Genomic DNA, 27,904 nt, shown 5'->3' with positions numbered 1-27,904 from the left:
CACCCCACTATATGGGACTCTCAATCAAAGGCAGATAGACAACACCTGCCTTCAACTGAGAGTCCCAACCCCAATTAAACAAACAAACATACACTCACTAAACTCCACATAGAAATACCTAACCTAGAACCTACCCCAACACTCACAACCCCACTATACCATAACCAAACATAACTGCCACGTCCTGACCAAATATAATACAAAAAAACCTAAGTATATGGTCAGGACGTGACATCTACAGTATAATGACAGGTAATTAATGTGTATTTTCCTACTGAGATCTACAGTATAATGATAGGTATTTAATGTGTATTTTCCTACTGAGGTCTACAGTATAATGAGAGGTATTTAATGTGTATTTTCCTACTGAGGTCTACAGTATAATGACAGGTATTTAATGTGTATTTTCCTACTGAGTAGTTCTATCATCTACAGTATACGGACAGGTATTTAATGTGTATTTTCCTACTGAGGTCTACAGTATAATGAGAGGTATTTAATGTGTATTTTCCTAATGAGGTCTACAGTATAATGACAGGTATTTAATGTGTATTTTCCTACTGAGGTCTACAGTAAAGTGACAGGTATATAATGTGTGTTTTTCCTACTGAGGTCTACAGTATAATGACAGATATTTAATGTGTATTTTCCTACTGAGGTCTACAGTATAATGATAGGTATTTAATGTGCATTTTCCTACTGAGGTCTACAGTATAATTACAGGTATTTAATGTGTATTTTCCTACTGAGGTCTAAAGTATAATGATAGGTATTTAATGTGTATTTTTCTACTGAGGTCTACAGTATAATGACAGGTATTTAATGTGTATTTTCCTACTGAGGTCTACAGTATAATGACAGGTAATTAATGTGTATTTTCCTACTGAGGTCTACAGTATAATGATAGGTATTTAATGTGTATTTTCCTACTGAGGTCTACAGTATAATGAGAGGTATTTAATGTGTATTTTCCTACTGAGGTCTACAGTATAATGACAGGTATTTAATGTGTATTTTCCTACAGAGTAGTTCTATCCTCTACAGTATACGGACAGGTATTTAATGTGTATTTTTTCCTACTGAGGTCTACAGTATAATGATAGGTATTTAATGTGTATTTTCCTAATGAGGTCTACAGTATAATGACAGGTATTTAATGTGTATTTTCCTACTGAGGTCTGCAGTATAATGATAGGTATTTATTGTGTATTTTCCTAATGAGGTCTACAATATAATGAGAGGTATTTAATGTGTATTTTCCTACTGAGGTCTACAGTATAATGACAGGTATTTAATGTGTATTTTCCTACTGAGGTCTACAGTATAATGACAGGTATTTAATGTGTATTTTCCTACTGAGGTCTACAGTATAATGACAGGTATTTAATGTGTATTTTCCTACTGAAGTCTACAGTATAATGATAGGTATTTAATGTGTATTTCCTACTGAGGTCTACAGTATAATGACAGGTATTTAATGTTTATTTTCCTACTGAGGTCTACAGTATAATGATAGGTATTTAATGTCTATTTTCCTACTGAGGTCTACAATATAATGAGAGGTATTTAATGTGTATTTTCCTACTGAGGTCTACATTATAATGACAGATATTTAATGTGTATTTTCCTACTGAGGTCTACAGTATAATGACAGGTATTTAATGTGTATTTTCCTACTGAGGTCTACAGTATAATGATAGGTATTTAATGTGTATTTTCCTACTGAGGTCTACAGTATAATGAGAGGTATTTAATGTGTATTTTCCTACTGAGGTCTACAGTATAATGAGAGGTATTTAATGTGTATTTTCCTACTGAGGTCTACATTATAATGACAGATATTTAATGTGTATTTTCCTACTGACGTCTACAGTATAATGATAGGTATTTAATGTGTATTTTCCTACTGAGGTCTACAGTATAATGACAGGTATTTAATGTGTATTTTCCTACTGAGGTCTACAGTATAATGACAGGTATTTAATGTGTATTTTCCTACTGAGTAGTTCTATCCTCTACAGTATACGGACAGGTATTTAATGTGTATTTTCCTACTGAGGTCTACAGTATAATGAGAGGTATTTAATGTGTATTTTCCTAATGAGGTCTACAGTATAATGACAGGTATTTAATGTGTATTTTCCTACTGAGGTCTGCAGTATAATGATAGGTATTTATTGTGTATTTTCCTAATGAGGTCTACAATATAATGAGAGGTATTTAATGTGTATTTTCCTACTGAGGTCTACAGTATAATGACAGGTATTTAATGTGTATTTTCCTACTGAGGTCTACAGTATAATGATAGGTATTTAATGTGTATTTTCCTACTGAGGTCTACAGTATAATGACAGGTATTTAATGTGTATTTTCCTACTGAGGTCTACAGTATAATGACTGGTATTTAATGTGTATTTTCCTACTGAGTAGTTCTATCCTCTACAGTATACGGACAGGTATTTAATGTGTATTTTCCTACTGAGGTCTACAGTATAATGAGAGGTATTTAATGTGTATTTTCCTACTGAGGTCTACATTATAATGACAGATATTTAATGTGTATTTTCCTACTGAGGTCTACAGTATAATGACAGGTATTTAATGTGTATTTTCCTACTGAGGTCTACAGTATAATGATAGGTATTTAATGTGTATTTTCCTACTGAGGTCTACAGTATAATGACAGGTATTTAATGTGTATTTTCCTACTGAGGTCTACAGTATAATGACAGGTATTTAATGTGTATTTTCCTACTGAGTAGTTCTATCCTCTACAGTATACGGACAGGTATTTAATGTGTATTTTCCTACTGAGGTCTACAGTATAATGAGAGGTATTTAATGTGTATTTTCCTAATGAGGTCTACAGTATAATGACAGGTATTTAATGTGTATTTTCCTACTGAGGTCTGCAGTATAATGATAGGTATTTATTGTGTATTTTCCTAATGAGGTCTACAATATAATGAGAGGTATTTAATGTGTATTTTCCTACTGAGGTCTACAGTATAATGACAGGTATTTAATGTGTATTTTCCTACTGAGGTCTACAGTATAATGACAGGTATTTAATGTGTATTTTCCTACTGAGGTCTACAGTATAATGACAGGTATTTAATGTGTATTTTCCTACTGAAGTCTACAGTATAATGATAGGTATTTAATGTGTATTTCCTACTGAGGTCTACAGTATAATGACAGGTATTTAATGTGTATTTTCCTACTGAGGTCTACAGTATAATGATAGGTATTTAATGTCTATTTTCCTACTGAGGTCTACAATATAATGAGAGGTATTTAATGTGTATTTTCCTACTGAGGTCTACATTATAATGACAGATATTTAATGTGTATTTTCCTACTGAGGTCTACAGTATAATGACAGGTATTTAATGTGTATTTTCCTACTGAGGTCTACAGTATAATGATAGGTATTTAATGTGTATTTTCCTACTGAGGTCTACAGTATAATGACAGGTATTTAATGTGTATTTTCCTACTGAGGTCTACAGTATAATGACAGGTATTTAATGTGTATTTTCCTACTGAGTAGTTCTATCCTCTACAGTATACGGACAGGTATTTAATGTGTATTTTCCTACTGAGGTCTACAGTATAATGAGAGGTATTTAATGTGTATTTTCCTACTGAGGTCTACATTATAATGACAGATATTTAATGTGTATTTTCCTACTGAGGTCTACAGTATAATGACAGGTATTTAATGTGTATTTTCCTACTGACGTCTACAGTATAATGATATGTATTTAATGTGTATTTTCCTACTGAGGTCTACAGTATAATGACAGGTATTTAATGTGTATTTTCCTACTGAGGTCTACAGTATAATGAGAGGTATTTAATGTGTATTTTCCTAATGAGGTCTACAGTATAATGACAGGTATTTAATGTGTATTTTCCTACTGAGGTCTGCAGTATAATGATAGGTATTTATTGTGTATTTTCCTAATGAGGTCTACAATATAATGAGAGGTATTTAATGTGTATTTTCCTACTGAGGTCTACAGTATAATGACAGGTATTTAATGTGTATTTTCCTACTGAGGTCTACAGTATAATGACAGGTATTTAATGTGTATTTTCCTACTGAGGTCTACAGTATAATGACAGGTATTTAATGTGTATTTTCCTACTGAAGTCTACAGTATAATGATAGGTATTTAATGTGTATTTCCTACTGAGGTCTACAGTATAATGACAGGTATTTAATGTGTATTTTCCTACTGAGGTCTACAGTATAATGATAGGTATTTAATGTCTATTTTCCTACTGAGGTCTACAATATAATGAGAGGTATTTAATGTGTATTTTCCTACTGAGGTCTACATTATAATGACAGATATTTAATGTGTATTTTCCTACTGAGGTCTACAGTATAATGACAGGTATTTAATGTGTATTTTCCTACTGAGGTCTACAGTATAATGATAGGTATTTAATGTGTATTTTCCTACTGAGGTCTACAGTATAATGACAGGTATTTAATGTGTATTTTCCTACTGAGGTCTACAGTATAATGACAGGTATTTAATGTGTATTTTCCTACTGAGTAGTTCTATCCTCTACAGTATACGGACAGGTATTTAATGTGTATTTTCCTACTGAGGTCTACAGTATAATGAGAGGTATTTAATGTGTATTTTCCTACTGAGGTCTACATTATAATGACAGATATTTAATGTGTATTTTCCTACTGAGGTCTACAGTATAATGACAGGTATTTAATGTGTATTTTCCTACTGAGGTCTACAGTATAATGACAGGTATTTAATGTGTATTTTCCTACTGAGTAGTTCTATCCTCTACAGTATACGGACAGGTATTTAATGTGTATTTTCCTACTGAGGTCTACAGTATAATGAGAGGTATTTAATGTGTATTTTCCTACTGAGGTCTACATTATAATGACAGATATTTAATGTGTATTTTCCTACTGAGGTCTACAGTATAATGACAGGTATTTAATGTGTATTTTCCTACTGACGTCTACAGTATAATGATAGGTATTTAATGTGTATTTTCCTACTGAGGTCTACAGTATAATGACAGGTATTTAATGTGTATTTTCCTACTGAGGTCTACAGTATAATGACAGGTATTTAATGTGTATTTGCCTACTGAGTAGTTCTATCCTCTACAGTATACGGACAGGTATTTAATGTGTATTTTCCTACTGAGGTCTACAGTATAATGAGAGGTATTTAATGTGTATTTTCCTACTGAGGTCTACAGTATAATGACAGGTATTTAATGTGTATTTTCCTACAGAGTAGTTCTATCCTCTACAGTATACGGACAGGTATTTAATGTGTATTTTTTCCTACTGAGGTCTACAGTATAATGATAGGTATTTAATGTGTATTTTCCTAATGAGGTCTACAGTATAATGACAGGTATTTAATGTGTATTTTCCTACTGAGGTCTGCAGTATAATGATAGGTATTTATTGTGTATTTTCCTAATGAGGTCTACAATATAATGAGAGGTATTTAATGTGTATTTTCCTACTGAGGTCTACAGTATAATGACAGGTATTTAATGTGTATTTTCCTACTGAGGTCTACAGTATAATGACAGGTATTTAATGTGTATTTTCCTACTGAGGTCTACAGTATAATGACAGGTATTTAATGTGTATTTTCCTACTGAAGTCTACAGTATAATGATAGGTATTTAATGTGTATTTCCTACTGAGGTCTACAGTATAATGACAGGTATTTAATGTTTATTTTCCTACTGAGGTCTACAGTATAATGATAGGTATTTAATGTCTATTTTCCTACTGAGGTCTACAATATAATGAGAGGTATTTAATGTGTATTTTCCTACTGAGGTCTACATTATAATGACAGATATTTAATGTGTATTTTCCTACTGAGGTCTACAGTATAATGACAGGTATTTAATGTGTATTTTCCTACTGAGGTCTACAGTATAATGATAGGTATTTAATGTGTATTTTCCTACTGAGGTCTACAGTATAATGACAGGTATTTAATGTGTATTTTCCTACTGAGGTCTACAGTATAATGACAGGTATTTAATGTGTATTTTCCTACTGAGGTCTACAGTATAATGATAGGTATTTAATGTGTATTTTCCTACTGAGGTCTACAGTATAATGACAGGTATTTAATGTGTATTTTCCTACTGAGGTCTACAGTATAATGACAGGTATTTAATGTGTATTTTCCTACTGAGTAGTTCTATCCTCTACAGTATACGGACAGGTATTTAATGTGTATTTTCCTACTGAGGTCTACAGTATAATGAGAGGTATTTAATGTGTATTTTCCTACTGAGGTCTACATTATAATGACAGATATTTAATGTGTATTTTCCTACTGAGGTCTACAGTATAATGACAGGTATTTAATGTGTATTTTCCTACTGACGTCTACAGTATAATGATAGGTATTTAATGTGTATTTTCCTACTGAGGTCTACAGTATAATGACAGGTATTTAATGTGTATTTTCCTACTGAGGTCTACAGTATAATGACAGGTATTTAATGTGTATTTTCCTACTGAGTAGTTCTATCCTCTACAGTATACGGACAGGTATTTAATGTGTATTTTCCTACTGAGGTCTACAGTATAATGAGAGGTATTTAATGTGTATTTTCCTAATGAGGTCTACAGTATAATGACAGGTATTTAATGTGTATTTTCCTACTGAGGTCTGCAGTATAATGATAGGTATTTATTGTGTATTTTCCTAATGAGGTCTACAATATAATGAGAGGTATTTAATGTGTATTTTCCTACTGAGGTCTACAGTATAATGACAGGTATTTAATGTGTATTTTCCTACTGAGGTCTACAGTATAATGATAGGTATTTAATGTGTATTTTCCTACTGAGGTCTACAGTATAATGACAGGTATTTAATGTGTATTTTCCTACTGAGGTCTACAGTATAATGACTGGTATTTAATGTGTATTTTCCTACTGAGTAGTTCTATCCTCTACAGTATACGGACAGGTATTTAATGTGTATTTTCCTACTGAGGTCTACAGTATAATGAGAGGTATTTAATGTGTATTTTCCTACTGAGGTCTACATTATAATGACAGATATTTAATGTGTATTTTCCTACTGAGGTCTACAGTATAATGACAGGTATTTAATGTGTATTTTCCTACTGAGGTCTACAGTATAATGATAGGTATTTAATGTGTATTTTCCTACTGAGGTCTACAGTATAATGACAGGTATTTAATGTGTATTTTCCTACTGAGGTCTACAGTATAATGACAGGTATTTAATGTGTATTTTCCTACTGATTAGTTCTATCCTCTACAGTATACGGACAGGTATTTAATGTGTATTTTCCTACTGAGGTCTACAGTATAATGAGAGGTATTTAATGTGTATTTTCCTAATGAGGTCTACAGTATAATGACAGGTATTTAATGTGTATTTTCCTACTGAGGTCTGCAGTATAATGATAGGTATTTATTGTGTATTTTCCTAATGAGGTCTACAATATAATGAGAGGTATTTAATGTGTATTTTCCTACTGAGGTCTACAGTATAATGACAGGTATTTAATGTGTATTTTCCTACTGAGGTCTACAGTATAATGACAGGTATTTAATGTGTATTTTCCTACTGAGGTCTACAGTATAATGACAGGTATTTAATGTGTATTTTCCTACTGAAGTCTACAGTATAATGATAGGTATTTAATGTGTATTTCCTACTGAGGTCTACAGTATAATGACAGGTATTTAATGTGTATTTTCCTACTGAGGTCTACAGTATAATGATAGGTATTTAATGTGTATTTTCCTACTGAGTAGTTCTATCCTCTACAGTATACGGACAGGTATTTAATGTGTATTTTCCTACTGAGGTCTACAGTATAATGAGAGGTATTTAATGTGTATTTTCCTAATGAGGTCTACAGTATAATGACAGGTATTTAATGTGTATTTTCCTACTGAGGTCTGCAGTATAATGAAAGGTATTTATTGTGTATTTTCCTAATGAGGTCTACAATATAATGAGAGGTATTTAATGTGTATTTTCCTACTGAGGTCTACAGTATAATGACAGGTATTTAATGTGTATTTTCCTACTGAGGTCTACAGTATAATGACAGGTATTTAATGTGTATTTTCCTACTGAGGTCTACAGTATAATGACAGGTATTTAATGTGTATTTTCCTACTGAAGTCTACAGTATAATCATAGGTATTTAATGTGTATTTCCTACTGAGGTCTACAGTATAATGACAGGTATTTAATGTGTATTTTCCTACTGAGGTCTACAGTATAATGATAGGTATTTAATGTCTATTTTCCTACTGAGGTCTACAATATAATGAGAGGTATTTAATGTGTATTTTCCTACTGAGGTCTACATTATAATGACAGATATTTAATGTGTATTTTCCTACTGAGGTCTACAGTATAATGACAGGTATTTAATGTGTATTTTCCTACTGAGGTCTACAGTATAATGATAGGTATTTAATGTGTATTTTCCTACTGAGGTCTACAGTATAATGACAGGTATTTAATGTGTATTTTCCTACTGATGTCTACAGTATAATGACAGGTATTTAATGTGTATTTTCCTACTGAGTAGTTCTATCCTCTACAGTATACGGACAGGTATTTAATGTGTATTTTCCTACTGAGGTCTACAGTATAATGAGAGGTATTTAATGTGTATTTTCCTAATGAGGTCTACAGTATAATGACAGGTATTTAATGTGTATTTTCCTACTGAGGTCTACAGTAAAGTGATAGGTATATAATGTGTATTTTCCTACTGAGGTCTACAGTATAATGAGAGGTATTGAATGTGTATTTTCCTACTGAGGTCTACAGTATAATGACAGGTATTTAATGTGCATTTTCCTACTGAGGTCTACAGTATAATTACACGTATTTAATGTGTATTTTCCTACTGAGGTGTACAGTATAATGATAGGTATTTAATGTGTATTTTTCTACTGAGTTCTACAGTATAATGACAGGTATTTAATGTGTATTTTCCTACTGAGGTCTACAGTATAATGACAGGTAATTAATGTGTATTTTCCTACTGAGATCTACAGTATAATGATAGGTATTTAATGTGTATTTTCCTACTGAGGTCTACAGTATAATGAGAGGTATTTAATGTGTATTTTCCTACTGAGGTCTACAGTATAATGACAGGTATTTAATGTGTATTTTCCTACTGAGTAGTTCTATCATCTACAGTATACGGACAGGTATTTAATGTGTATTTTCCTACTGAGGTCTACAGTATAATGACAGGTATTTAATGTGTATTTTCCTACTGAGTAGTTCTATCCTCTACAGTATACGGACAGGTATTTAATGTGTATTTTTTCCTACTGAGGTCTACAGTATAATGATAGGTCTTTAATGTGTATTTTCCTAATGAGGTCTACAGTATAATGACAGGTATTTAATGTGTATTTTCCTACTGAGGTCTGCAGTATAATGATAGGTATTTATTGTGTATTTTCCTAATGAGGTCTACAATATAATGAGAGGTATTTAATGTGTATTTTCCTACTGAGGTCTACAGTATAATGACAGGTATTTAATGTGTATTTTCCTACTGAGGTCTACAGTATAATGACAGATATTTAATGTGTATTTTCCTACTGAGGTCTACAGTATAATGACAGGTATTTAATGTGTATTTTCCTACTGAAGTCTACAGTATAATGATAGGTATTTAATGTGTATTTCCTACTGAGGTCTACAGTATAATGACAGGTATTTAATGTGTATTTTCCTACTGAGGTCTACAGAAAATGATAGGTATTTAATGTCTATTTTCCTACTGAGGTCTACAATATAATGAGAGGTATTTAATGTGTATTTTCCTACTGAGGTCTACATTATAATGACAGATGTTTAATGTGTATTTTCCTACTGAGGTCTACAGTATAATGAGAGGTATTTAATGTGTATTTTCCTAATGAGGTCTACAGTATAATGACAGGTATTTAATGTGTATTTTCCTACTGAGGTCTACAGTAAAGTGATAGGTATATAATGTGTATTTTCCTACTGAGGTCTACAGTATAATGAGAGGTATTGAATGTGTATTTTCCTACTGAGGTCTACAGTATAATGACAGGTATTTAATGTGCATTTTCCTACTGAGGTCTACAGTATAATTACACGTATTTAATGTGTATTTTCCTACTGAGGTGTACAGTATAATGATAGGTATTTAATGTGTATTTTTCTACTGAGTTCTACAGTATAATGACAGGTATTTAATGTGTATTTTCCTACTGAGGTCTACAGTATAATGACAGGTAATTAATGTGTATTTTCCTACTGAGATCTACAGTATAATGATAGGTATTTAATGTGTATTTTCCTACTGAGGTCTACAGTATAATGAGAGGTATTTAATGTGTATTTTCCTACTGAGGTCTACAGTATAATGACAGGTATTTAATGTGTATTTTCCTACTGAGTAGTTCTATCATCTACAGTATACGGACAGGTATTTAATGTGTATTTTCCTACTGAGGTCTACAGTATAATGACAGGTATTTAATGTGTATTTTCCTACTGAGTAGTTCTATCCTCTACAGTATACGGACAGGTATTTAATGTGTATTTTTTCCTACTGAGGTCTACAGTATAATGATAGGTCTTTAATGTGTATTTTCCTAATGAGGTCTACAGTATAATGACAGGTATTTAATGTGTATTTTCCTACTGAGGTCTGCAGTATAATGATAGGTATTTATTGTGTATTTTCCTAATGAGGTCTACAATATAATGAGAGGTATTTAATGTGTATTTTCCTACTGAGGTCTACAGTATAATGACAGGTATTTAATGTGTATTTTCCTACTGAGGTCTACAGTATAATGACAGATATTTAATGTGTATTTTCCTACTGAGGTCTACAGTATAATGACAGGTATTTAATGTGTATTTTCCTACTGAAGTCTACAGTATAATGATAGGTATTTAATGTGTATTTCCTACTGAGGTCTACAGTATAATGACAGGTATTTAATGTGTATTTTCCTACTGAGGTCTACAGAAAATGATAGGTATTTAATGTCTATTTTCCTACTGAGGTCTACAATATAATGAGAGGTATTTAATGTGTATTTTCCTACTGAGGTCTACATTATAATGACAGATGTTTAATGTGTATTTTCCTACTGAGGTCTACAGTATAATGAGAGGTATTTAATGTGTATTTTCCTAATGAGGTCTACAGTATAATGACAGGTATTTAATGTGTATTTTCCTACTGAGGTCTACAGTAAAGTGATAGGTATATAATGTGTATTTTCCTACTGAGGTCTACAGTATAATGAGAGGTATTGAATGTGTATTTTCCTACTGAGGTCTACAGTATAATGACAGGTATTTAATGTGCATTTTCCTACTGAGGTCTACAGTATAATTACACGTATTTAATGTGTATTTTCCTACTGAGGTGTACAGTATAATGATAGGTATTTAATGTGTATTTTTCTACTGAGTTCTACAGTATAATGACAGGTATTTAATGTGTATTTTCCTACTGAGGTCTACAGTATAATGACAGGTAATTAATGTGTATTTTCCTACTGAGATCTACAGTATAATGATAGGTATTTAATGTGTATTTTCCTACTGAGGTCTACAGTATAATGAGAGGTATTTAATGTGTATTTTCCTACTGAGGTCTACAGTATAATGACAGGTATTTAATGTGTATTTTCCTACTGAGTAGTTCTATCATCTACAGTATACGGACAGGTATTTAATGTGTATTTTCCTACTGAGGTCTACAGTATAATGACAGGTATTTAATGTGTATTTTCCTACTGAGTAGTTCTATCCTCTACAGTATACGGACAGGTATTTAATGTGTATTTTTTCCTACTGAGGTCTACAGTATAATGATAGGTCTTTAATGTGTATTTTCCTAATGAGGTCTACAGTATAATGACAGGTATTTAATGTGTATTTTCCTACTGAGGTCTGCAGTATAATGATAGGTATTTATTGTGTATTTTCCTAATGAGGTCTACAATATAATGAGAGGTATTTAATGTGTATTTTCCTACTGAGGTCTACAGTATAATGACAGGTATTTAATGTGTATTTTCCTACTGAGGTCTACAGTATAATGACAGATATTTAATGTGTATTTTCCTACTGAGGTCTACAGTATAATGACAGGTATTTAATGTGTATTTTCCTACTGAAGTCTACAGTATAATGATAGGTATTTAATGTGTATTTCCTACTGAGGTCTACAGTATAATGACAGGTATTTAATGTGTATTTTCCTACTGAGGTCTACAGTATAATGATAGGTATTTAATGTCTATTTTCCTACTGAGGTCTACAATATAATGAGAGGTATTTAATGTGTATTTTCCTACTGAGGTCTACATTATAATGACAGATGTTTAATGTGTATTTTCCTACTGAGGTCTACAGTATAATGACAGGTATTTAATGTGTATTTTCCTACTGAGGTCTACAGTATAATGATAGGTATTTAATGTGTATTTTCCTACTGAGGTCTACAGTATAATGACAGGTATTTAATGTGTATTTTCCTACTGAGGTCTACAGTATAATGACAGGTATTTAATGTGTATTTTCCTACTGAGTAGTTCTATCCTCTACAGTATACGGACAGGTATTTAATGTGTATTTTTTCCTACTGAGGTCTACAGTATAATGAGAGGTATTTAATGTGTATTTTCCTAATGAGGTCTACAGTATAATGACAGGTATTTAATGTGTATTTTCCTACTGAGGTCTACAGTAAAGTGATAGGTATATAATGTGTATTTTCCTACTGAGGTCTACAGTATAATGAGAGGTATTGAATGTGTATTTTCCTACTGAGGTCTACAGTATAATGACAGGTATTTAATGTGCATTTTCCTACTGAGGTCTACAGTATAATGACAGGTATTTAATGTGTATTTTCCTACTGAGGTCTACTGTATAATGACAGGTAATTCATGTGTATTTTCCTACTGAGGTCCACAGTATAATGACAGGTATTTAATGTGTATTTTCCTACTGAGTAGTTCTATCCTCTACAGTATACGGACAGGTATTTAATGTGTATTTTTTCCTACTGAGGTCTACAGTATAATGATAGGTATTTAATGTGTATTTTCCTACTGAGGTCTACAGTATAATGACAGGTATTTAATGTGTATTTTCCTACTGAGGTCTACAGTATAATGACAGGTATTTAATGTGTATTTTCCTACTGAAGTCTACAGTATAATGATAGGTATTTAATGTGTATTTCCTACTGAGGTCTACAGTATAATGACAGGTATTTAATGTGTATTTTCCTACTGAGGTCTACAGTATAATGACAGGTATTTAATGTGTATTTTCCTACTGAGTAGTTCTATCATCTACAGTATACGGACAGGTATTTAATGTGTATTTTCCTAATGAGGTCTACAGTATAATGACAGGTATTTAATGTGTATTTTCCTACTGAGGTCTACAGTAAAGTGACAGGTATATAATGTGTGTTTTTCCTACTGAGGTCTACAGTATAATGACAGATATTTAATGTGTATTTTCCTACTGAGGTCTACAGTATAATGATAGGTATTTAATGTGCATTTTCCTACTGAGGTCTACAGTATAATTACAGGTATTTAATGTGTATTTTCCTACTGAGGTCTACAGTATAATGATAGGTATTTAATGTGTATTTTTCTACTGAGGTCTACAGTATAATGACAGGTATTTAATGTGTATTTTCCTACTGAGGTCTACAGTATAATGACAGGTAATTAATGTGTATTTTCCTACTGAGGTCTACAGTATAATGATAGGTATTTAATGTGTATTTTCCTACTGAGGTCTACAGTATAATGAGAGGTATTTAATGTGTATTTTCCTACTGAGGTCTACAGTATAATGACAGGTATTTAATGTGTATTTTCCTACTGAGTAGTTCTAACCTCTACAGTATACGGACAGGTATTTAATGTGTATTTTTTCCTACTGAGGTCTACAGTATAATTACAGGTATTTAATGTGTATTTTCCTAATGAGGTCTACAGTATAATGACAGGTATTTAATGTGTATTTTCCTACTGAGGTCTGCAGTATAATGATAGGTATTTATTGTGTATTTTCCTAATGAGGTCTACAATATAATGAGAGGTATTTAATGTGTATTTTCCTACTGAGGTCTACAGTATAATGACAGGTATTTAATGTGTATTTTCCTACTGAGGTCTACAGTATAATGACAGGTATTTAATGTGTATTTTCCTACTGAGGTCTACAGTATAATGACAGGTATTTAATGTGTATTTTCCTACTGAAGTCTACAGTATAATGATAGGTATTTAATGTGTATTACCTACTGAGGTCTACAGTATAATGACAGGTATTTAATGTGTATTTTCCTACTGAGGTCTACAGTATAATGATAGGTATTTAATGTCTATTTTCCTACTGAGGTCTACAATATAATGAGAGGTATTTAATGTGTATTTTCCTACTGAGGTCTACATTATAATGACAGATATTTAATGTGTATTTTCCTACTGAGGTCTACAGTATAATGACAGGTATTTAATGTGTATTTTCCTACTGAGGTCTACAGTATAATGATTTGTATTTAATGTGTATTTTCCTACTGAGGTCTACAGTATAATGACAGGTATTTAATGTGTATTTTCCTACTGAGGTCTACAGTATAATGACAGGTATTTAATGTGTATTTTCCTACTGAGTAGTTCTATCCTCTACAGTATACGGACAGGTATTTAATGTGTATTTTCCTACTGAGGTCTACAGTATAATGAGAGGTATTTAATGTGTATTTTCCTAATGAGGTCTACAGTATAATGACAGGTATTTAATGTGTATTTTCCTACTGAGGTCTACAGTAAAGTGATAGGTATATAATGTGTATTTTCCTACTGAGGTCTACAGTATAATGAGAGGTATTGAATGTGTATTTTCCTACTGAGGTCTACAGTATAATGACAGGTATTTAATGTGCATTTTCCTACTGAGTAGTTCTATCCTCTACAGTATACGGACAGGTATTTAATGTGTATTTTCCTACTGAGGTCTACAGTATAATGAGAGGTATTTAATGTGTATTTTCCTAATGAGGTCTACAGTATAATGACAGGTATTTAATGTGTATTTTCCTACTGAGGTCTACAGTAAAGTGATAGGTATATAATGTGTATTTTCCTACTGAGGTCTACAGTATAATGAGAGGTATTGAATGTGTATTTTCCTACTGAGGTCTACAGTATAATGACAGGTATTTAATGTGCATTTTCCTACTGAGGTCTACAGTATAATTACAGGTATTTAATGTGTATTTTCCTACTGAGGTCTACAGTATAATGATAGGTATTTAATGTGTATTTTTCTACTGAGTTCTACAGTATAATGACAGGTATTTAATGTATATTTTCCTACTGAGGTCTACAGTATAATGACAGGTAATTAATGTGTATTTTCCTACTGAGGTCTACAGTATAATGATAGGTATTTAATGTGTATTTTCCTACTGAGGTCTACAGTATAATGAGAGGTATTTAATGTGTATTTTCCTACTGAGGTCTACAGTATAATTACAGGTATTTAATGTGTATTTTCCTACTGAGTAGTTCTATCCTCTACAGTATACGGAGAGTTATTTAATGTGTATTTTTTCCTACTGAGGTCTACAGTATAATGATAGGTATTTAATGTGTATTTTCCTAATGAGGTCTACAGTATAATGACAGGTATTTGATGTGTATTTTCCTACTGAGGTCTGCAGTAAAGTGATAGGTATATAATGTGTATTTTCCTACTGAGGTCTACAGTATAATGAGAGGTATTGAATGTGTATTTTCCTACTGAGGTCTACAGTATAATGACAGGTATTTAATGTGCATTTTCCTACTGAGGTCTACAGTATAATTACAGGTATTTAATGTGTATTTTCCTACTGAGGTCTACAGTATAATGATAGGTATTTAATGTGTATTTTTCTACTGAGTTCTACAGTATAATGACAGGTATTTAATGTGTATTTTCCTACTGAGGTCTACAGTATAATGACAGGTAATTAATGTGTATTTTCCTACTGAGGTCTACAGTATAATGATAGGTATTTAATGTGTATTTTCCTACTGAGGTCTACAGTATAATGAGAGGTATTTAATGTGTATTTTCCAACTGAGGTCTACAGTATAATGACAGGTATTGAATGTGTATTTTCCTACTGAGTAGCTCTATCCTCTACAGTATACGGACAGGTATTTAATGTGTATTTTTTCCTACTGAGGTCTACAGTATAATGAGAGGTATTTAATGTGTATTTTCCTAATGACGTCTACAGTATAATGACAGGTATTTAATGTGTATTTTCCTACTGAGGTCTACAGTAAAGTGATAGGTATATAATGTGTATTTTCCTACTGAGGTCTACAGTATAATGAGAGGTATTGAATGTGTATTTTCCTACTGAGGTCTACAGTATAATGACAGGTATTTAATGTGCATTTTCCTACTGAGGTCTACAGTATAATGACAGGTATTTAATGTGTATTTTCCTACTGAGGTCTACTGTATAATGACAGGTAATTCATGTGTATTTTCCTACTGAGGTCTACAGTATAATGACAGGTATTTAATGTGTATTTTCCTACTGAGTAGTTCTATCCTCTACAGTATACGGACAGGTATTTAATGTGTATTTTTTCCTACTGAGGTCTACAGTATAATGATAGGTATTTAATGTGTATTTTCCTACTGAGGTCTACAGTATAATGACAGGTATTTAATGTGTATTTTCCTACTGAGGTCTACAGTATAATGACAGGTATTTAATGTGTATTTTCCTACTGAAGTCTACAGTATAATGACAGGTAATTAATGTGTATTTTCCTACTGAGGTCTACAGTATAATGATAGGTATTTAATGTGTATTTTCCTACTGAGGTCTACAGTATAATGAGAGGTATTTAATGTGTATTTTCCTACTGAGGTCTACAGTATAATGACAGGTATTTAATGTGTATTTTCCTACTGAAGTCTACAGTATAATGATAGGTATTTAATTTGTATTTCCTACTGAGGTCTACAGTATAATGACAGGTATTTAATGTGCATTTTCCTACTGAGGTCTACAGTATAATGACAGATATTTAATGTGTATTTTCCTACTGAGGTCTACAGTATAATGATAGGTATTTAATGTGTATTTTCCTACTGAGGTCAACAGTATAATGACAGGTATTTCATGTGTTTTTTCCCACTGAGGTCTAGAGTATAATGATAGGTATTTAATTTGTATTTTTCTACTGAGGTCCACAGTATAATGAAAGGTTTTTAATGTGTATATTCCTACTTAGGTCTACAGTAAAATGAGAGGTATTTAATGTGTATTTTCCTACTGAGGTCTACAGTATAATGACAGATATTTAATGTGTATTTTCCTACTGAGGTCTACAGTATAATGACAGGTATTTAATGTGTATTTTCCTACTGAGGTCTACAGTATAATGATAGGTATTTAATGTGTATTTTCCTACTGAGGTCTACAGTATAATGACAGGTATTTAATGTGTATTTTCCTACTGAGGTCTACAGTATAATGAGAGGTATTTAATGTGTATTTTCCTACTGAGGTCTACAGTATAATGACAGGTATTTCATGTGTATTTTCCTACTGAGGTCTACAGTATAATGACAGGTATTTATTGTGTATTTTCCTACTGAGGTCTACAGTATAATGACAGGTATTTAATGTGTATTTTCCTACTGAAGTCTACAGTATAATGATAGGTATTTAATTTGTATTTTTCTACTGAGGTCCACAGTATAATGACAGGTATTTAATGTGTATTTTCCTACTGAGGTCTACAGTATAATGATAGGTATTTAATGTGTATTTTCCTACTGAGGTCTACAGTATAATGACAGGTATTTAATGTGTATTTTCCTACTGAGGTCTACAGTATAATGAGAGGTATTTAATGTGTATTTTCCTACTGAGGTCTACAGTATAATGACAGGTATTTCATGTGTATTTTCCTACTGAGGTCTACAGTATAATGACAGGTATTTATTGTGTATTTTCCTACTGAGGTCTACAGTATAATGACAGGTATTTAATGTGTATTTTCCTACTGAAGTCTACAGTATAATGATAGGTATTTAATTTGTATTTTTCTACTGAGGTCCACAGTATAATGAAAGGTTTTTAATGTGTATTTTCCTACTTAGGTCTACAGTAAAATGAGAGGTATTTAATGTGTATTTTCCTACTGAGGTCTACAGTATAATGACAGATATTTAATGTGTATTTTCCTACTGAGTTCTACAGTATAATGAGAGGTATTTAATGTGTATTTTCCTACTGAGGTCTACAGTATAATGACAGGTATTTAATGTGTATTTTCCTACTGAAGTCTACAGTATAATGATAGGTATTTAATTTGTATTTCCTACTGAGGTCTACAGTATAATGACAGGTATTTAATGTGCATTTTCCTACTGAGGTCTACAGTATAATGACAGATATTTAATGTGTATTTTCCTACTGAGGTCTACAGTATAATGATAGGTATTTAATGTGTATTTTCCTACTGAGGTCAACAGTATAATGACAGGTATTTCATGTGTTTTTTCCCACTGAGGTCTAGAGTATAATGATAGGTATTTAATTTGTATTTTTCTACTGAGGTCCACAGTATAATGAAAGGTTTTTAATGTGTATATTCCTACTTAGGTCTACAGTAAAATGAGAGGTATTTAATGTGTATTTTCCTACTGAGGTCTACAGTATAATGACAGATATTTAATGTGTATTTTCCTACTGAGGTCTACAGTATAATGACAGGTATTTAATGTGTATTTTCCTACTGAGGTCTACAGTATAATGATAGGTATTTAATGTGTATTTTCCTACTGAGGTCTACAGTATAATGACAGGTATTTAATGTGTATTTTCCTACTGAGGTCTACAGTATAATGAGAGGTATTTAATGTGTATTTTCCTACTGAGGTCTACAGTATAATGACAGGTATTTCATGTGTATTTTCCTACTGAGGTCTACAGTATAATGACAGGTATTTATTGTGTATTTTCCTACTGAGGTCTACAGTATAATGACAGGTATTTAATGTGTATTTTCCTACTGAAGTCTACAGTATAATGATAGGTATTTAATTTGTATTTTTCTACTGAGGTCCACAGTATAATGACAGGTATTTAATGTGTATTTTCCTACTGAGGTCTACAGTATAATGATAGGTATTTAATGTGTATTTTCCTACTGAGGTCTACAGTATAATGACAGGTATTTAATGTGTATTTTCCTACTGAGGTCTACAGTATAATGAGAGGTATTTAATGTGTATTTTCCTACTGAGGTCTACAGTATAATGACAGGTATTTCATGTGTATTTTCCTACTGAGGTCTACAGTATAATGACAGGTATTCATTGTGTATTTTCCTACTGAGGTCTACAGTATAATGACAGGTATTTAATGTGTATTTTCCTACTGAAGTCTACAGTATAATGATAGGTATTTAATTTCTATTTTTCTACTGAGGTCCACAGTATAATGAAAGGTTTTTAATGTGTATTTTCCTACTTAGGTCTACAGTAAAATGAGAGGTATTTAATGTGTATTTTCCTACTGAGGTCTACAGTATAATGACAGATATTTAATGTGTATTTTCCTACTGAGTTCTACAGTATAATGAGAGGTATTTAATGTGTATTTTCCTACTGAGGTCTACAGTATAATGACAGGTATTTAATGTGTATTTTCCTACTGAAGTCTACAGTATAATGATAGGTATTTAATTTGTATTTCCTACTGAGGTCTACAGTATAATGACAGGTATTTAATGTGCATTTTCCTACTGAGGTCTACAGTATAATGACAGATATTTAATGTGTATTTTCCTACTGAGGTCTACAGTATAATGATAGGTATTTAATGTGTATTTTCCTACTGAGGTCAACAGTATAATGACAGGTATTTCATGTGTTTTTTCCCACTGAGGTCTAGAGTATAATGATAGGTATTTAATTTGTATTTTTCTACTGAGGTCCACAGTATAATGAAAGGTTTTTAATGTGTATATTCCTACTTAGGTCTACAGTAAAATGAGAGGTATTTAATGTGTATTTTCCTACTGAGGTCTACAGTATAATGACAGATATTTAATGTGTATTTTCCTACTGAGGTCTACAGTATAATGACAGGTATTTAATGTGTATTTTCCTACTGAGGTCTACAGTATAATGATAGGTATTTAATGTGTATTTTCCTACTGAGGTCTACAGTATAATGACAGGTATTTAATGTGTATTTTCCTACTGAGGTCTACAGTATAATGAGAGGTATTTAATGTGTATTTTCCTACTGAGGTCTACAGTATAATGACAGGTATTTCATGTGTATTTTCCTACTGAGGTCTACAGTATAATGACAGGTATTTATTGTGTATTTTCCTACTGAGGTCTACAGTATAATGACAGGTATTTAATGTGTATTTTCCTACTGAAGTCTACAGTATAATGATAGGTATTTAATTTGTATTTTTCTACTGAGGTCCACAGTATAATGACAGGTATTTAATGTGTATTTTCCTACTGAGGTCTACAGTATAATGATAGGTATTTAATGTGTATTTTCCTACTGAAGTCTACAGTATAATGATAGGTATTTAATTTGTATTTTTCTACTGAGGTCCACAGTATAATGAAAGGTTTTTAATGTGTATTTTCCTACTTAGGTCTACAGTAAAATGAGAGGTATTTAATGTGTATTTTCCTACTGAGGTCTACAGTATAATGACAGATATTTAATGTGTATTTTCCTACTGAGGTCTACAGTATAATGACAGGTATTTAATGTGTATTTTCCTACTGAGGTCTACAGTATAATGATAGGTATTTAATGTGTATTTTCCAACTGAGGTCTACAGTATAATGACAGGTATTTAATGTGTATTTTCCTACTGAGGTCTACAGTATAATGAGAGGTATTTAATGTGTATTTTCCTACTGAGTAGTTCTATCCTCTACAGTATACGGACAGGTATTTAATGTGTATTTTCCTAATGAGGTCTTCAGTATAATGACAGGTATTTAATGTGTATTTTCCTACTGAGGTCTACAGTATAATGAGAGGTATTTAATGTGTATTTTCCTACTGAGTAGTTCTATCCTCTACAGTATACGGACAGGTATTTAATGTGTATTTTCCTAATGAGGTCTTCAGTATAATGACAGGTATTTAATGTGTATTTTCCTACTGAGGTCTACAGTATAATGAGAGGTATTTAATGTGTATTTTCCTACTGAGTAGTTCTATCCTCTACAGTATACGGACAGGTATTTAATGTGTATTTTCCTACTGAGGTCTGCAGTATAATGATAGGTATTTATTGTGTATTTTCCTAATGAGGTCTACAATATAATGAGAGGTATTTAATGTGTATTTTCCTACTGAGGTCTACATTATAATGACAGATATTTAATGTGTATTTTCCTACTGAGGTCTACAGTATAATGACAGATATTTAATGTGTATTTTCCTACTGAGGTCTACAGTATAATGATAGGTATTTAATGTGTATTTTCCTCCTGAGGTCTACAGTATAATTACAGGTATTTAATGTGTATTTTCCTACTGAGGTCTACAGTATAATGACAGGTATTTAATGTGTATTTTCCTACTGAGATCTACAGTATAATGACAGGTATTTAATGTGTATTTTCCTACTGAGGTCTACAGTATAATGACAGGTATTTAATGTGTATTTTCCTACTGAGGTCTACATTATAATGACAGATATTTAATGTGTATTTTCCTACTGAGGTCTACAGTATAATGACAGATATTTAATGTGTATTTTCCTACTGAGGTCTACAGTATAATGATAGGTATTTAATGTGTATTTTCCTCCTGAGGTCTACAGTATAATTACAGGTATTTAATGTGTATTTTCCTACTGAGGTCTACAGTATAATGACAGGTATTTAATGTGTATTTTCCTACTGAGATCTACAGTATAATGACAGGTATTTAATGTGTATTTTCCTACTGAGGTCTACAGTATAATGACAGGTATTTAATGTGTATTTTCCTACTGAGGTCTACAGTATAATGACAGGTATTTATTGTGTATTTTCCTACTGAGGTCTACAGTATAATGACAGGTATTTAATGTGTATTTTCCTACTGAGGTCTATATTATAATGACAGGTATTTAATGTGTATTTTCCTACTGAGATCTACAGTATAATGACAGGTATTTAATGTGTATTTTCCTACTGAGGTCTACAGTATAATGACAGGTATTTAATGTGTATTTTCCTACTGAAGTCTACAGTATAATGATAGGTATTTAATTTGTATTTTTCTACTGAGGTCCACAGTATAATGACAGGTATTTAATGTGTATTTTCCTACTGAGGTCTACAGTATAATGATAGGTATTTAATGTGTATTTTCCTACTGAGGTCTACAGTATAATGAGAGGTATTTAATGTGTATTTTCCTACTGAGGTCTACAGTATAATGACAGGTATTTCATGTGTATTTTCCTACTGAGGTCTACAGTATAATGACAGGTATTTATTGTGTATTTTCCTACTGAGGTCTACAGTATAATGACAGGTATTTAATGTGTATTTTCCTACTGAAGTCTACAGTATAATGATAGGTATTTAATTTGTATTTTTCTACTGAGGTCCACAGTATAATGAAAGGTTTTTAATGTGTATTTTCCTACTTAGGTCTACAGTAAAATGAGAGGTATTTAATGTGTATTTTCCTACTGAGGTCTACAGTATAATGACAGATATTTAATGTGTATTTTCCTACTGAGGTCTACAGTATAATGACAGGTATTTAATGTGTATTTTCCTACTGAGGTCTACAGTATAATGATAGGTATTTAATGTGTATTTTCCAACTGAGGTCTACAGTATAATGACAGGTATTTAATGTGTATTTTCCTACTGAGGTCTACAGTATAATGAGAGGTATTTAATGTGTATTTTCCTACTGAGTAGTTCTATCCTCTACAGTATACGGACAGGTATTTAATGTGTATTTTCCTAATGAGGTCTTCAGTATAATGACAGGTATTTAATGTGTATTTTCCTACTGAGGTCTACAGTATAATGAGAGGTATTTAATGTGTATTTTCCTACTGAGTAGTTCTATCCTCTACAGTATACGGACAGGTATTTAATGTGTATTTTCCTAATGAGGTCTTCAGTATAATGACAGGTATTTAATGTGTATTTTCCTACTGAGGTCTACAGTATAATGAGAGGTATTTAATGTGTATTTTCCTACTGAAGTCTACAGTATAATGATAGGTATTTAATGTGTATTTTCCTCCTGAGGTCTACAGTATAATTACAGGTATTTAATGTGTATTTTCCTACTGAGGTCTACAGTATAATGACAGGTATTTATTGTGTATTTTCCTACTGAGGTCTACAGTATAATGACAGGTATTTAATGTGTATTTTCCTACTGAAGTCTACAGTATAATGATAGGTATTTAATTTGTATTTTTCTACTGAGGTCCACAGTATAATGACAGGTATTTAATGTGTATTTTCCTACTGAGGTCTACAGTATAATGATAGGTATTTAATGTGTATTTTCCTACTGAAGTCTACAGTATAATGATAGGTATTTAATTTGTATTTTTCTACTGAGGTCCACAGTATAATGAAAGGTTTTTAATGTGTATTTTCCTACTTAGGTCTACAGTAAAATGAGAGGTATTTAATGTGTATTTTCCTACTGAGGTCTACAGTATAATGACAGATATTTAATGTGTATTTTCCTACTGAGGTCTACAGTATAATGACAGGTATTTAATGTGTATTTTCCTACTGAGGTCTACAGTATAATGATAGGTATTTAATGTGTATTTTCCAACTGAGGTCTACAGTATAATGACAGGTATTTAATGTGTATTTTCCTACTGAGGTCTACAGTATAATGAGAGGTATTTAATGTGTATTTTCCTACTGAGTAGTTCTATCCTCTACAGTATACGGACAGGTATTTAATGTGTATTTTCCTAATGAGGTCTTCAGTATAATGACAGGTATTTAATGTGTATTTTCCTACTGAGGTCTACAGTATAATGAGAGGTATTTAATGTGTATTTTCCTACTGAGTAGTTCTATCCTCTACAGTATACGGACAGGTATTTAATGTGTATTTTCCTAATGAGGTCTTCAGTATAATGACAGGTATTTAATGTGTATTTTCCTACTGAGGTCTACAGTATAATGAGAGGTATTTAATGTGTATTTTCCTACTGAGTAGTTCTATCCTCTACAGTATACGGACAGGTATTTAATGTGTATTTTCCTACTGAGGTCTGCAGTATAATGATAGGTATTTATTGTGTATTTTCCTAATGAGGTCTACAATATAATGAGAGGTATTTAATGTGTATTTTCCTACTGAGGTCTACATTATAATGACAGATATTTAATGTGTATTTTCCTACTGAGGTCTACAGTATAATGACAGATATTTAATGTGTATTTTCCTACTGAGGTCTACAGTATAATGATAGGTATTTAATGTGTATTTTCCTCCTGAGGTCTACAGTATAATTACAGGTATTTAATGTGTATTTTCCTACTGAGGTCTACAGTATAATGACAGGTATTTAATGTGTATTTTCCTACTGAGATCTACAGTATAATGACAGGTATTTAATGTGTATTTTCCTACTGAGGTCTACAGTATAATGACAGGTATTTAATGTGTATTTTCCTACTGAGGTCTACATTATAATGACAGATATTTAATGTGTATTTTCCTACTGAGGTCTACAGTATAATGACAGATATTTAATGTGTATTTTCCTACTGAGGTCTACAGTATAATGATAGGTATTTAATGTGTATTTTCCTCCTGAGGTCTACAGTATAATTACAGGTATTTAATGTGTATTTTCCTACTGAGGTCTACAGTATAATGACAGGTATTTAATGTGTATTTTCCTACTGAGATCTACAGTATAATGACAGGTATTTAATGTGTATTTTCCTACTGAGGTCTACAGTATAATGACAGGTATTTAATGTGTATTTTCCTACTGAGGTCTACAGTATAATGACAGGTATTTATTGTGTATTTTCCTACTGAGGTCTACAGTATAATGACAGGTATTTAATGTGTATTTTCCTACTGAGGTCTATATTATAATGACAGGTATTTAATGTGTATTTTCCTACTGAGATCTACAGTATAATGACAGGTATTTAATGTGTATTTTCCTACTGAGGTCTACAGTATAATGACAGGTATTTAATGTGTATTTTCCTACTGAAGTCTACAGTATAATGATAGGTATTTAATTTGTATTTTTCTACTGAGGTCCACAGTATAATGACAGGTATTTAATGTGTATTTTCCTACTGAGGTCTACAGTATAATGATAGGTATTTAATGTGTATTTTCCTACTGAGGTCTACAGTATAATGAGAGGTATTTAATGTGTATTTTCCTACTGAGGTCTACAGTATAATGACAGGTATTTCATGTGTATTTTCCTACTGAGGTCTACAGTATAATGACAGGTATTTATTGTGTATTTTCCTACTGAGGTCTACAGTATAATGACAGGTATTTAATGTGTATTTTCCTACTGAAGTCTACAGTATAATGATAGGTATTTAATTTGTATTTTTCTACTGAGGTCCACAGTATAATGAAAGGTTTTTAATGTGTATTTTCCTACTTAGGTCTACAGTAAAATGAGAGGTATTTAATGTGTATTTTCCTACTGAGGTCTACAGTATAATGACAGATATTTAATGTGTATTTTCCTACTGAGGTCTACAGTATAATGACAGGTATTTAATGTGTATTTTCCTACTGAGGTCTACAGTATAATGATAGGTATTTAATGTGTATTTTCCAACTGAGGTCTACAGTATAATGACAGGTATTTAATGTGTATTTTCCTACTGAGGTCTACAGTATAATGAGAGGTATTTAATGTGTATTTTCCTACTGAGTAGTTCTATCCTCTACAGTATACGGACAGGTATTTAATGTGTATTTTCCTAATGAGGTCTTCAGTATAATGACAGGTATTTAATGTGTATTTTCCTACTGAGGTCTACAGTATAATGAGAGGTATTTAATGTGTATTTTCCTACTGAGTAGTTCTATCCTCTACAGTATACGGACAGGTATTTAATGTGTATTTTCCTAATGAGGTCTTCAGTATAATGACAGGTATTTAATGTGTATTTTCCTACTGAGGTCTACAGTATAATGAGAGGTATTTAATGTGTATTTTCCTACTGAAGTCTACAGTATAATGATAGGTATTTAATGTGTATTTTCCTCCTGAGGTCTACAGTATAATTACAGGTATTTAATGTGTATTTTCCTACTGAGGTCTACAGTATAATGACAGGTATTTAATGTGTATTTTCCTACTGAGATCTACAGTATAATGACAGGTATTTAATGTGTATTTTCCTACTGAGGTCTACAGTATAATGACAGGTATTTAATGTGTATTTTCCTACTGAGGTCTACAGTATAATGACAGGTATTTATTGTGTATTTTCCTACTGAGGTCTACAGTATAATGACAGGTATTTAATGTGTATTTTCCTACTGAGGTCTATATTATAATGACAGGTATTTAATGTGTATTTTCCTACTGAGATCTACAGTATAATGACAGGTATTTAATGTGTATTTTCCTACTGAGGTCTACAGTATAATGACAGGTATTTAATGTGTATTTTCCTACTGAAGTCTACAGTATAATGATAGGTATTTAATTTGTATTTTTCTACTGAGGTCCACAGTATAATGACAGGTATTTAATGTGTATTTTCCTACTGAGGTCTACAGTATAATGATAGGTATTTAATGTGTATTTTCCTACTGAGGTCTACAGTATAATGACAGGTATTTAATGTGTATTTTCCTACTGAGGTCTACAGTATAATGAGAGGTATTTAATGTGTATTTTCCTACTGAGGTCTACAGTATAATGACAGGTATTTCATGTGTATTTTCCTACTGAGGTCTACAGTATAATGACAGGTATTTATTGTGTATTTTCCTACTGAGGTCTACAGTATAATGAGAGGTATTTAATGTGTATTTTCCTACTGAGGTCTACAGTATAATGACAGGTATTTCATGTGTATTTTCCTACTGAGGTCTACAGTATAATGACAGGTATTTATTGTGTATTTTCCTACTGAGGTCTACAGTATAATGACAGGTATTTAATGTGTATTTTCCTACTGAAGTCTACAGTATAATGATAGGTATTTAATTTGTATTTTTCTACTGAGGTCCACAGTATAATGACAGGTATTTAATGTGTATTTTCCTACTGAGGTCTACAGTATAATGATAGGTATTTAATGTGTATTTTCCTACTGAAGTCTACAGTATAATGATAGGTATTTAATTTGTATTTTTCTACTGAGGTCCACAGTATAATGAAAGGTTTTTAATGTGTATTTTCCTACTTAGGTCTACAGTAAAATGAGAGGTATTTAATGTGTATTTTCCTACTGAGGTCTACAGTATAATGACAGATATTTAATGTGTATTTTCCTACTGAGGTCTACAGTATAATGACAGGTATTTAATGTGTATTTTCCTACTGAGGTCTACAGTATAATGATAGGTATTTAATGTGTATTTTCCAACTGAGGTCTACAGTATAATGACAGGTATTTAATGTGTATTTTCCTACTGAGGTCTACAGTATAATGAGAGGTATTTAATGTGTATTTTCCTACTGAGTAGTTCTATCCTCTACAGTATACGGACAGGTATTTAATGTGTATTTTCCTAATGAGGTCTTCAGTAT

Source organism: Salmo salar, unplaced genomic scaffold, assembly GCF_965601325.2.
Source record: "Salmo salar unplaced genomic scaffold, fSalSal1 ptg000055l, whole genome shotgun sequence".
In the NCBI taxonomy this organism is placed as follows: Eukaryota; Metazoa; Chordata; class Actinopteri; order Salmoniformes; family Salmonidae; genus Salmo; species Salmo salar.
This window is presented reverse-complemented; position numbering follows the sequence as displayed.